The following is a 14297-nucleotide window of genomic DNA, read 5'->3' as shown; positions in this document are numbered from 1 at the left end:
GGTGCCTCTGCCTTTTCTAAATCCAGCCTGAACATCTGAAAGTTCATAGTTCATGTACTGTTGAAGCCTGGCTTGGAGAATTTTGAGCATTACTTTGTTAGTGTGTGAGATAAGTGTAATTGTGCGGTAGTTTGAACATTCTTTGGCATTGCCTTTCTTTGGGATTGGAATGAAAACTGACCTTTTCCAGTCCTGGGGCTACTGCTGAGTTTTCCGAATTTGCTGGCATATTGAGTGCAGCACTCTCCATTAGGTAGACCCTTAACTTGGCATCACCGACTCAATGGGCATGGGTTTGCATGGACTTTGGGAGTTGGTGATGGACAGGGAGGCCTGGCGAGCTGCGGTTCATGGGGTTGCAAAGAGTTGGACATGACTGAGCAACTGAACTGAACTAACTTGGTTTGGCCCTTCTCCTTCAATTTGGACCAACAGTTCTCACTGGTTCCCTGATTCTAACAGGGCACATCCAAATTTAACACAAAAAAAGTGCCCTATATTATTATTCTGGACTGACCATGATAGTCCTGCAGTCAAAAAGGGTGAGATGTTGCAGCCTGGCTGAGCAGAAACCAGAACCTGCTCCATGACTTGAGTGTGCAGCAAATTGCGCCCTTGTTTCTGTCCTAGTAAGCATGCTGAATGGACATTCTTGGGGCTGGATGTGCTCTCTGCTCTGCTTCACTGCCTACCCTTGCCTCTGTCCCCATGGAAGAAAACAAAAACAAAAACAAAAACAAAAGACAAGATGTTCCTGATCAACAGCAGAGCTTTAACTTTACTCCCTCTTTTATGGTATGCTAATGAGACTACCCAGTATAGCTATTCCCTAATGATCTCATGTGTCTTCTGCCAATAAAAGTGTGAGCTGAAAGGAATCATTTTATCTTCCTGCCATGGAGAGCAGGAGGGCCCCCTGACTCCCTGCTCACCAAGTTATATGTTTCTGTCTTTTCATTACATGCTCACCCTATTTCAGGTCTTTCTTACCCACTGTGCTGGATGTGGCATGATGGGTTACCAGTAAACTGCACCAAATATTTAAGGAAAATATATAGCAATTCTCAAATATCTTCCAGATGATGAAGCAGAGGCAATACTTCTTATCCCAAACTTTCAGACCAGCATTACCCTAACACTAAAACCATTCAAAGACATTGTAAAAAAAAAAAAAAAAAAAAAAAAAAAAAAAAAAAAGCACAACTATAGATCAATATTGGAGAAGGAAATATCAACCCACTCCAGTATCCTGGGAAATCCCGTGGACAGAGCAGCCTGGTGGGCTGTAGTTCAGGTAGTCACAAACAGTTGGACACAACTAAGTGAGTATGCACATAGATCAATAAGGGCTTCTCAGGTGGTGCTAGTGGTAAAGAACCCACCTGCCAATGCAGGAAATGTAAGAAACCCAGGTTTGATCCCTGGTGAGGAAGACTCCCTGGAGGAGAACAGGCACCCACTCCAGTATTTTTCTTTTCTTTTTTTTTTTTTTTTTTTCTTTTTTAGCAAGTCCAGATAGCAATTTTATTTTAGTCTATGGCACAAATTTTTACCTACACTTTAGTGGTTTTGACAATGGTACTTTTGAGCAGACTTCAAATGAATCCACAAAAGTTAATATACTTAAAATTAAATATACACAATAAAACAAGAGGCATCCAGATGTTCAGAATCATGCAAAAGGGATGGTCTGGTTGGTGTTTTCACTGGGTACCTTGCCTATTTGACGTTGCAAAGAGTCGGACATGACTGAGTGACTATCACTTTCACTTTTGCCTATTTAAGAATTCAGCATCAAAGGCAGTTCTTCTGTTCCTCATTCCCATATAACTTACCAAAGTCAGAGTTCTAAACATATGCACACACAAAATAAGCCCTCCTTTAAAACTACATCAGTAGAAAATTTCAATGAACTGAGTTCAATATACTGTCAAACTAACAATTCCAGTGATCAAATCATCACTAGAAAATAGGCAGTATCAACACCAGATCTAAATGCAAGGTTATTTATTAAAACACCAACAGATTAACCAAAAGGCAACTAATATGTTAGTCTTAATATAAGACAGTAAAAGAAAATAAAAAATAATATATTAAATATCACTCCACTGAACCAGGATATAACTGATGGACAAAAGACACATGAGTTTGTCAAACAGTGCTTTAAATACTATTCTATGATAAAAAGTGTATCAAGAGATGCAGAGGAAATGTAGAAATGTGAATTTGTGCATTTAGCTTCACAACTTAAAATGACTATCAAACTGGTAATATAAAGCTAAGTGACAATAACTTAACCACTGGCACCAGACAGGCATGACCACTATTCACTGTAATTCATAACGCTCTTCAGGAGTGTTCAGTGGATGGCCAAGCCAGCAATCCTCTCTTAATACAGACTAGATACTCATATTCTGTGGGAAAAGACCCTGAAGGAGACATGGCAGAGACATACAGAAAATGTTCAATCTTTTGAAAAAGTTAGTGATATCAAAATGCTCTTCTATCGCTGGGAAACCAAATTAGGTCAAATATGTGGCCCAAAGCAGCATGGAATTCAGAGTTAGAGGTTGGCAGGAAAGTTTTGGAAAAACTTTCAGTTTTTAAAAACTAGCAATTTCTCCATGCTTAATAAAATTATCAGAGAAGAAGTATAATGTTTATTCATTTGTGGAATGTTGACAGATTGCTGCAAAAATTCACAGAATGAAGAACCACAGAAATGCACTTCAATGAAGTATTTTTTAAAAAATTTACAAAGAACTGAAGTTCCTATTTTAAAAAATAACCGTGCATGCTAAGATGAAACATGTTAAAAAGTAGTGTAAGTTCTGTCAATGATTCTTTACACAACTAGTGGGAAAATGATAGGAATCATTTTCTCTTAAGGAAGTTTTGTTATTGCACCGACTTTTTCAATCTGGTCTAGTAATTTAGAAAAATCATGTAGCAAAATCTGTAAAATTAAAATACAAAATTCTGGTTTGTAGACTTCAGTTAGCCAAGTCTTTCCAGAGTCGTTCATGAGAGTGAAATGGAATGAATAGTTAAGTCACTACTTTGTTTACATGCTGTGAGGTGGACATTTTCAGAACACAGCTTTCATACTTTCATAATTATATTCAAAAGATATAAAGAAAGTCAATGCAGTTGTCTTCTTTTTTTCTTCCTCTGTGCAATTTTCAGCTCTTATTGCATTCCCGAGTGCCATAATTGGTTTGGAGACTAATTGAGGATTGACCATAAATGTCACGTAAAGTCAGTAGGACTTTAGTAAAGATATTTCCAATTGGCATAGTAATGCATTGCAGCTGCCATGGCCATGAATAGGTGCCAGATGGCATGGGGAAATGGAATGATGCCATCACTCTTGAAGAACACAACTCCCAGACAAAAAAAATTAAACCCCGCAGGCAAGTTTGTGAAATTCATTGGTGTTGTTCATTGATGTTACCACCAAGGCTGGAGAAAACCCCATAGTGGGATAGATAAACAGCTCAACCATTATGCCTGCCAAACTGAATGACCAAGGGGGATACATCTTCTTCTTAGTGCTTTGTACTCAAAGATGGCCTGGAAGTAATCATATCAGGAAACCGGGGAAGAATGTGAGATTGGTTTACATCAGAAAGCTTTTCATGGTAGAGAAATACATAAATGGTTCCTCCAGCTGCCATGAGCCAGCTAAACCAATGCACATGAGATGCCAGGGATCCAAATTCATGGATATTTACCCATGGAGTGTGAGATGCAGCAATGAAGAAATAGATAGCCATTCTATCATACATTTGAAAGCAATGCTCCACTGTCCTTAAGTTGCTCTTTTTCCATGACATGATGTGAAATCTTTGGAAATGATGAAGAGGACACAGAGGCCCATTCCATAAATCCAAGCTGTTCTCTTTCCCCAGCAGTCATCAGAGAGCTGGTGAAGGAGGGTTCTGCCCACAGTGGCCGGAACAATGAGGAAAGCATGTGTGTAACAGTTAGCAGCATGTTTGTAACCTGTTGACTTTTAGCGGCCTTTGGCGAGGCCCAGTGGTTCATGAACTGCTGGAATCGATTCTGGAAACTCATTGATCCTCCTCTTCTCCTCGGGGGTGGGTAGTTTCGTTTCATCAGGGCCAGCAGCCGGGCAGGCGGCCCTCATGAGCTGGGGTTGCTCTGGAAGCTGCTGTGTGCCCCGGGGGCCACTCAGTGGTTCAGGGGCAGAGTGGGCCAAGCTGAGGGATCAGGACAGGGCCAGAGCTAGACCAGGCATCCCACTCCAGTATTCTTGCCTGGAGAATGGCGTGGACAGAGGAGCCTGGTAGACTACACTCAACAGGGTCACCAAGAGTTGGACATGACTGAAGAAAAGCTATGACAAATCTAAAGAGCATATTTAAAAGCAGAGACATTACTTTCCTAACAAAGGTCTGTCTAGTCAAAGCTATGATTTTTCGAGTAGTCATGTATGGATGTGAGAGTTGCACTATAAAGGAAGCTGAACACTGAAGAATTGATACTTTTGAAATGTGGCGTTGGAGAAGATTCTTGAGAGTCTCTTGGAGTGCAAGAAGATCAAACCACTTAATCCTAAACAATATCAGTCCTAAATATTCATTGGAAGGACTGATGTTGAAGCTAAATCTCCAATACTTTGGCCTCCTGATGGAAATAACTGACTCACTGGAAAAGACCTTGATGTTGGGAAAGGTTAAAGGCAATAGGAGTGGGGGATGGCAGACGATGAGATGGTTGGAATCTATTGACTGACATGAGTTTGAGTAAGCTTTGGTATTTGGTGATGGACAGGGAAGTCTGCAGTGCTACAGTCCATGGGGTCACAAAGAATCAGACATGACTGAGCAACTGAACTAAAGAAGTGACTTAGCACACACACATGCATAGACCAAAATATCTCATGAACATAAAGGCAAAAACGCTAAGCAACATATTGACAAGTCAAATCCAACAATGTGCCAAAAGATTAGTTACCACAACAAACAGATTTATTCAAGTTATGCAAGGCTGGTTCAACATTAGAAAGCCAATTAATATAATCCATCATATCAGACTAAGGAATAAAAATCAAATAATTACAATAGATGCAGAACAAGTAGTTTAGAAAATTCTCCACCTTTTATGATAAAGAAATTTAAGCAAATTATGAGTTGAAGGGGTTTCCTCAACTTGATAAAGAACATCTACAGGAAAACCCTTGTCTACCATCATGCTTAATGTTGAGAAATGATAAGCTTTATTGATAAGATCTGAACGAGGCAGGGATGTCCACTCTCATCACTTCATTATTATACTGGAAGTTCTATCTATGCAATGATACAAGAAAAGGAAATAAAAGTATACAGATTTGAAGATTAGAATTGTGTCTTACGGTGGGAGGAGCCAAGATGGCAGAGGAGTAGGACGGGGAGACCACTTTCTCTCCTACAAATTCATCAAAAGAATAACTGAACGCAAAGCAAACTTCACAAAACAACTTCTGATCGCTAGCTGAGGTCATCAGGAGCCCAGAAAAGCAGCCCATTGTCTTCGAAAGGAGGTAGGACAAAATATAAAAGATAAAAAGTGAGACAAAAGAGCTAAGGACGGAGATCCGTCCCGGGAAGGGAGTCTTAATAAGGGACGTTTCCAGACACTGGGAAACCCTCACACTGGCAGGCCTGGGGGAAGTGTTTCAATCTCGGAGGGCAACCTGACTGGGAGAAAAACAATAAATACAACCCACAGACTACGAGCCTAAAAGCAACTCCCAGCAGAAAAGTACCCCAGACACCCACATCCACCACCAGCAAGTGGGGGCGGAACAGAGAGGAGCGGGCGGCATTGCTTGGGGTAGGGTCTGGGCCTGAGTGCCCTGAGGACAATCGGAGGGAGCTTTTGTGAGTTGCCAACTTGAACTGTGGGAGAGCAAAAGAGAGAGAGAGAAAATTAACCGGCCCGAACACACTGCCGGCTGTTCGCAGAACAAAGGGACCGAGATTCTGCATGGTCGACATCCATCCGCAGGGAGGGTCACGGCATGACACAGGGCGCAGGCACCGTACAGGCGCGGGCGGGGACTGGGGCTGGGGACGCGGAGGGTAGAAGGCGCACACACCGGACTGGCGCCGGCGGAAACTGAGACTGGGACCGCAGAAGGGAGTGGGCGCGCCGCACCGGGGGTGAGTGGGACTGCCAAGCCTGGCTACCTGGACCGCTCTGACGGGGAAGGCACAAACAGTAGGCGCAGCTTTCTGCTCCGCGCTTTTGTGGAACACCCGAGGGCTGGAACCGAGCGCAGCGCGGGGCGCGCTCCATATAGAGCAACCGGGAGCCTGAGCAGCGCCAGCCCCGCCCTGCAGCTTCAGCCCCTCCCCACAGCGGGACCGAACTAGCTACCTGAATAAGAGTCCACCTCCGCCCGCCTGGGTCAGGGCGGAAATGAGGGCCCGAAGAGACCGGCAAACAGAAGCCAAATAAACAAAGGGAACCACTTCAGAAGGGACCAGTGCAACAGATTAAAATCCCTGTAGAAAACACCGACTACACCGGAAGGGGCCTATAGATATCGAGAAGTGTAAGCTGGAAGGAGGAGCTATCTGAAACTGTGCCGAACCCACACTGACTGCAACAGCTCCAGAGAAATTCCTAGATATATTTTTACTTTTTTTTTTTTTTTTAAGTAACAAAAAAAAATTTTTTAATTTTTTCTTTTTTATTTTTTCACTTTTATTTTCCTTTAAAATTCCCTATTACTCCCCCATTACTCCTTAACTGTCATTTTCATAGATTTTTACGATTTTTTTAAATTAGGGAAAATATTTTTTCTTTTTTTTTCTCTCTTTTTTCTTCTTTTTTTCCCCTTTTCTCTTCTATTTTCTATTTTTCTTTTTCTCTTATTTCTTTTAAAGTCCTCTAGTACTCCTCCACTACTCCTTAATTTTCATTTTCAATACACTATAACCTTACAAAAAAAAAAAAAAAAAAAAAAAGAAAAGCCCTATTTTTAAACCGAACTTCATATATATTTCTAAAATTTCTGTGTGTGTGTTTTGCTTTTTGTTTTTAGTATAGTATTTTTAAGAGTCTAACCTATACCCTAGATTTTTAATTTTTGTTTTTCAGTGTATGATATAAATTGTGAACATTTAAGAATCCAATATTCAGTTCCCATTTTTATTTAGGAGTGTGTTGATTATTCTCTCTCAATCTTGACTCTCTGTTTTCTACCTCAGAACACCTCTATTTCCTCCTTTCCCCTTCTCTTCCCAATCCAATTCTGTGAATCTTTGTGGGTGTCTGGGCTACGGAGAACACTCTAGGAACAGACAACTGCGTAGATCTGTCTCTCTCCTCTTGAGTCCCACTTTTTCTCTTCATTCTCATCTCTATCTCCCTCCTCCCTCTCCTCTTCTTCATGTAACTATGTGAACCTCTCTGGGTATCCCTAACAGGGGAGAATCTTTTCGCCATTAACCTAGAAGTTTTATTATCAGTGCTGTATAGTTGGAGAAGTCCTGAGACTACTGGAAGAATAAAACTGAAATCCAGAGGCAGGAGGCTTAAGCCCAAAACCTGAGAACACCAGAAAACTCCTGACTACAGGGAACTTTAAGTAATAAGAGACCGTCCAAAAGCCTCCATACCTACACTGAAACCAACCACCACCCAAGAGCCAGTAACTTTCAGAGCAAGACATACCACGCAAATTCTCCAACAATTCAGGAACATAGCCCTGAACATCAACATACAGACTGCCCAAGGTCACACTTAACACATAGACCCATATCAAAACTCATTACTGGGCACTCCATTGCTCTACAAAGAGAAGAAATCAAGTTCCACGCACCAGAACACCGACACAAGCTTCCCTAACCAGGAAACCTTGACAAGCCAATCATCTAACCCCACCCACTGGGTAAAACCTCCACAATATAAAGGAACCACAGACCTCCAGAATACAGAAACCCATTCCAGACACAGCAATCTAAACAAGATGAAAAGGCAGAGAAATACCCAACAGGTAAAGGAACATGAAAAGTGCCCACAAAGTCAAACAAAAGAGGAGGAGATAGGGAATCTACCTGAAAAAGAATTTAGAATAATGATAATAAAAATGATCCAAAATCTTGAAAACAAAATGGAGTTACAGATAAATAGCCTGGAGACAAAGATCGAAAAGATGCAAGAAATGTTTAATAAAGACCTAGAAGAAATAAAAAAGAGTCAATTAAAAATGAATAATGTAATGAATGAGATCAAAAACACTCTGGAGGGAACCAAGAGTAGAATAACAGAGACAGAAGATAGGATAAGTGAGGTAGAAGATAAAATGGTGGAAATAAATTAAGCAGAGAGGAAAAAAGAAAAAAGAATCAAAACAAATGAGGACAACCTCAGGGACCTCTGGGACAATGTGAAACGCCCCAACATTCGAATCATAGGAGTCCCAGAAGAAGAAGACAAAAAGAAAGGCCGTGAGAAAATACTCAAGGAGATAATAGCTGAAAACTTCCCTAAAATGGGGAAGGAAATAGCCACCCAAGTCCAAGAAACCCAGAGAGTTCCAAACAGGATAAATCCAAGGCAAAACACCCCAAGACACATATTGATCAAATTAACAAAAGTCAGACACAAAGAACAAATGCTAAAAGCAGCAAGGGAGAAACAACAGATAACACACAAAGGGATTCCCATAAGGATAACAGCTGATCTATCAATAGAAACCCTCCAGGCCAGAAGGGAATGGCAGGACATACTGAAAGTAATGAAAGAGAATAACCTACAACCTAGATTACTGGACCCAGCAAGGATCTCATTCAGATACGAAGGAGAATTCAAAAGCTTTACAGACAAGCAAAAGCTGAGAGAATTCAGCACCACCAAACCAGCTCTTCAACAAATGCTAAAGGATCTTCTCTAGACAGGAAATGCAGAAAGGTTGTATAAACGTGAACCGAAAACAACAAAGTAAATGGCAATGGGACCACACCTATCAATAATTACCTTAAATGTAAATGGGTTGAATGCCCCAACCAAAAGACAAAGATTGGCTGAATGGATATAAAAACAAGACCCCTATATATGCTGTCTACAAAAGACCCACCTCAAAATAAGAGACACATACAGACTACAAGTGAAGGGCTGGAAAAAATATTTCATGCAAACGGAGACCAAAAGAAAGCAGGAGTCGCAATACTCATATCAGATAAAATAGACTTTCAAATAAAGGATGTGAAAAGAGACAAAGAAGAACACTACATAATGATCAAAGGATCAATCCAAGAAGAAAATATAACAATTATAAATATATGTGCACCCAACATAGGAGCACCGCAATATATACGGCAAACGCTAACGAGTATGAAAGAGAAAATTAATAGTAACACAATAATAGTGGGAGACTTTAATACCCCACTCACAACTATGGATAGATCAACTAAACAGAAAATTAACAAGGAAACACAAACCTTAAATGACACAATGGACCAGCTAGACCTAATTGATATCTATAGGACATTTCACCCCAAAACAATCAACTTCACCTTTTTCTCAAGTGCACACGGAACCTTCTCCAGAATAGATCACATCCTGGGCCATAAATCTGGTCTTGGAAAATTCAGAAAAACTGAAATCATTCCAGTCATCTTTTCTGACCACAGTACAGTAAGATTAGGTTTCAATTACAGGAAAAAAAAATTGTTAAAAATTCAAACATATGGAGGCTAAATAACACGCTTCTGAATAACCAACAAATCATAGAAGAAATCAAAAAAGAAATCAAAATATGTATAGAAATGAATGAAGATGAAAACACAACAATCCAAAACCTATGGGACACTGTAAAAGCAGTGCTAAGGGGAAGGTTCATAGCATTACAGGCTTATATCAAGAAACAAGAAAAAAGTCAAATAAATACCCTAACTCTACACCTAAAGCAATTAGAGAAGGAAGAAATGAAGAACCCCAGGGTTAGCAGAAGGAAAGAAATCTTAAAAATTAGGCCAGAAATAAATGCAAAAGAAACTAAAGAGACAATAGCAAAAATTAACAAAGCTAAAAGGTGGTTTTTTGAAAAAATAAACAAAATTGATAAACCATTAGCAAGACTCATTAAGAAACAAAGAGAGAAGAACCAAATTAACAAAATCAGAAATGAAAATGGAGAGATGACAGCAGACAACACTGAAATACAAAGGATCATAAGAGACTACTACCAGCAGCTCAATGCCAATAAAATGGACAACTTGGATGAAATGGACAAATTCTTAGAAAAGTATAACTTTCCAAAACTGAACCAGGAAGAAATAGAAGATCTTAACAGACCCATCACAAGCAAGGAAATCGAAACTGTAATCAAAAATCTTCCAACAAATAAAAGCCCAGGACCAGATGGCTTCACAGTTGAATCCTACCAAAAATTTAGAGAAGAGCTAACAACTATCTTACTCAAACTCTTCCAGAAAATTGCAGATGAAGGTAAACTTCCAAACTCATTCTGTGAGGCCACTATCACCCTAATTCCAAAACCAGACAAAGATGCCACAAAAAAAGAAAGCTACAGGCCAATATCACTGATGAACATAAATGCAAAAATCCTTAACAAAATTCTAGCAAACAGAATCCAACAACACATTAAAGAAAATCATACACCATGACCAAGTGGGCTTTATCCCAGGAATGCAAGGATTCTTTAATATCCACAAATCAATCAATGTAATACACCACATTAACAAATTGAAAGATAAAAAACATATTATTATCTCAGTAGATGCAGAGAAAGCCTTTGACAAAATTCAACACTCATTTATGATTAAAACTCTCCAGAAAGCAGGAATAGAAGGAACATACCTCAACATAATAAAAGCTATATATGACAAACCCACAGCAAGCATCATCCTCAATGGTGAAAAATTGAAAGCATTTCCCCTGAAATAAGGAACAAGACAAGGGTGCCCACTCTCACCACTACTATTCAACATAGTTTTGGAAGTGTTGGTCACAGCAATCAGAGCAGAAAAAGAAGTAAAAGGAATCCAGATAGGAAAAGAAGAAGTGAAACTCACTCTGTTTGCAGATGACATGATCCTCTACATAGAAAACCCTAAAGACTCTACCAAAAAATTGCTAGAGCTAAACAACAAATATAGTAAAGTTTCAGGATATAAAATTAACACACAGAAATCCCTTGCATTCCTATACACTTACAATGAGAAAACAGAAAGAGAAATTAAGGAAACAATACCATTCACCATTGCAACAAAAAGAATAAAGTACTTAGAGTATATCTACCTAAAGAAACAAAAGACTTATACATAGAAAACTATAAAACACTGATGAAAGAAATCAAAGAGGACACAAACAGATGGAGAAAAATACCGTGTTCATGGATTGGAAGAATCAATATTGTCAAAATGGCTATTCTACCCAAGGCAATCTATAGATTCAATGCAATCCCTATCAAGCTACCAACGGTGTTTTTCACAGAACTAGAACAAATAATTTCACAATTTGTATGGAAATACAAGAAACCTCGAATAGCCAAAGTAATCTTGAGAAAGAAGAATGGAACTGGAGGAATCAACCTGCCTGACTTCAGACTCTACTACAAAGCCACAGTCATCAAGACAGTATGGTACTGGCACAAAGACAGAAATATAGATCAATGGAACAGAATAGAAAGCCCAGAGATAAATCCACGAACCTATGGACACCTTATCTTTGACAAAGGAGGCAAGGATATACAATGGAAAAAAGACAACCTCTTTAACAAGTGGTGCTGGGAAAATTGGTCAACCACTTGTAAAGGAATGAAACTAGAACTCTTTCTAACACCATGCACAAAAATAAACTCAAAATGAATTAAAGATCTATATGTAAGACCGGAAACTATAAAACTCCTAGAGGAGAACATAGGCAAAACACTCTCCGACATAAATCTCAGCAAGATCCTCTATGACCCACCTCCCAGAACATTGGAAATAAAAGCAAAACTAAAGAAATGGGACCTGATGAAACTTAAAAGCTTCTGCACTACAAAGGAAACTATAAGTAAGGTGAAAAGACAGCCCTCAGATTGGGAGAAAATAATAGCAAATGAAGAAACAGATAAAGGATTAATCTCAAAAATATACAAGCAACTCCTGCAGCTCAATTCCAGAAAAATAAATGACCCAATCAAAAAATGGGCCAAAGAACTAAACAGACATTTCTCCAAAGAAGACATACAGATGGCTAACAAACACACGGAAAGATGCTCAACATCACTCATTATTAGAGAAATGCAAATCAAAACCACAGTGAGGTACCATTACACGCCAGTCAGGATGACTGCTATCCAGAAGTCTACAAGCAATAAATGCTTGAGAGGGTGTGGACAAAAGAGAACCCTCTTACACTGTTGGTGGGAATGCAAACTAGTACAGCCACTATGGAAAACAGTGTGGAGATTTCTTAAAAAACTGGAAATAGAACTGCCATATGACCCAGCAATACCACTTCTGGGCATACACACTGAGGAAACCAGATCTGAAAGAGACACGTGCACCCCAATGTTCATTGCAGCAGAGTTTATAATAGCCAGGACATGGAAGCAACCTAGATGCCCATCAGCAGATGAATGGATAAGGAAGCTGTGGTACATATACACCATGGAATATTACTCAGCTGTTAAAAACAATTCATTTGAATCAGTTCTAATGAGATGGATGAAACTGGAGCCCATTATACAGAGTGAATTAAGCCAGAAAGATAAAGATCATTACAGCATACTAACACATATATATGGAATTTAGAAAGATGGTAATGATAACCCTATGTGCAAAAAAGAAAAAGAAACTCAGAAGTACAGAACAAACTTTTGAACTCTGTGGGAGAAGGTGAGGGTGGGATGTTTTGAAAGAACAGCATGTATATTATCTATGGTGAAATAGATCACCAGCCCAGGTGGGATGCCTGAGACAAGTGCTCGGGCCTGGTGCACTGGGAGGACCCAGAGGAGTCGGGTGGAGAGGGAGGTGGGAGGGGGGATTGGGATGGGGAATACGTGTAACTCTATGGCTGATTCATGTCAATGTATGACAAAACCCACTGAAATGTTGTGAAGTAATTAGCCTCCAACTAATAAAAAAAATTTTAAAAAAGTATACAGATTTAGGAGGAATAAATGCAGCTGTATTATTGCAAATACAACTTGACTATCTCTTGTAGAAAATCCAAAGAATGATTTTTAAAAATTGAGAAATTAAAAAGTATTTATAGAAAGATTGCAGAATACAAGTTTATCATGCAAAACTCAGCCAGCTTTTATACAAGAGCAACAAGATAACATTCATATCAGTATCCTAAAAACTGAAATACTTTGGCGTGAATCTAAAAATATATGTCCAAGATCTATATGAAAAATTATAAAATCGATGGAAGAACTAAATGACCTGCATAAATAAGACATCTTCCATGCAAAACCTCAATTTGTCAATGCATCAGTTCTTCCCAAATTAAACTATAGTTTCAAATGTGAACCAAATAAATATTTCACTAAGTGACTTTGTGGAAATTGGTAAATTAATTCCAGAGTGTGCATGTAGAGGCAAAGACAGAATAGTTGGCACAATATTGGAGGAGAGAAACAAAGTGGAAAAACTGGCACTACAAAACTTCAAGACTTACTATCAAGGTGTGACAATCAATAGAGTTTGTAGTAATCAGGACAGTGTAATATAAGTAAAAGAATAAACAAATAGACCAATGAGTTAGAGTAGAGAGCTCAGAAGTCCCATAAGTATACTCTGAGAGATGTTCAGAGGGCTCAAACAAACCTTGCCTCCACCAGGACCCAGAGACCCCACAGAGACTGAGCCAGACCTGCCTTTGAGTGTTTGAGCGTGTCATGCAGAGGCATTTGTCAGCAGTGATCTGGAACGGGAACTGGGGCTCTGGCTGCAAAGGACCTGGGGCACACAGTGTGTGGCATTGGCCCTCTTGGAGGAGGTTACCATTAGCTCCACCATAGAGCTGCTGAGCAGATGGCCCACAAACTGCAGAACAGTTATGCCAAAGAAATTTGCACACTTATTAAGAAAGTTCTAGGACCCACAACAGATTTACCATCCTGGAGATCTGGCAAAGGGAACACTTAGATGACTTTGAAGGCCAGTGAGATTTGACTACAGAAATTCCACAAGACTGGGGAAACAGCCTCTTGGAGGCCAGAAACAAAACCTTGTGTGCACCAGGAGCAAGGACAAAGGAGCAGTGTCCCCACAAGAGACTGAACTAGATTTGCCTGTGAGTGTCCAGGAGTCTACTGCAGA

At 39.6% G+C, this 14297-nt stretch overlaps 1 pseudogene; it reads right to left on the bottom strand.

The window, feature by feature from the left end:
* Positions 1-3255: 3255 nt before the first annotated feature.
* Positions 3256-4015, bottom strand: LOC136149887 (monocyte to macrophage differentiation factor pseudogene; annotated as a pseudogene).
* Positions 4016-14297: the final 10282 nt, after the last annotated feature.

Source organism: Muntiacus reevesi, chromosome 18 (genome assembly GCF_963930625.1).
Source record: "Muntiacus reevesi chromosome 18, mMunRee1.1, whole genome shotgun sequence".
NCBI lineage: Eukaryota > Metazoa > Chordata > Mammalia > Artiodactyla > Cervidae > Muntiacus > Muntiacus reevesi.
This window is presented reverse-complemented; position numbering and strand designations above follow the sequence as displayed.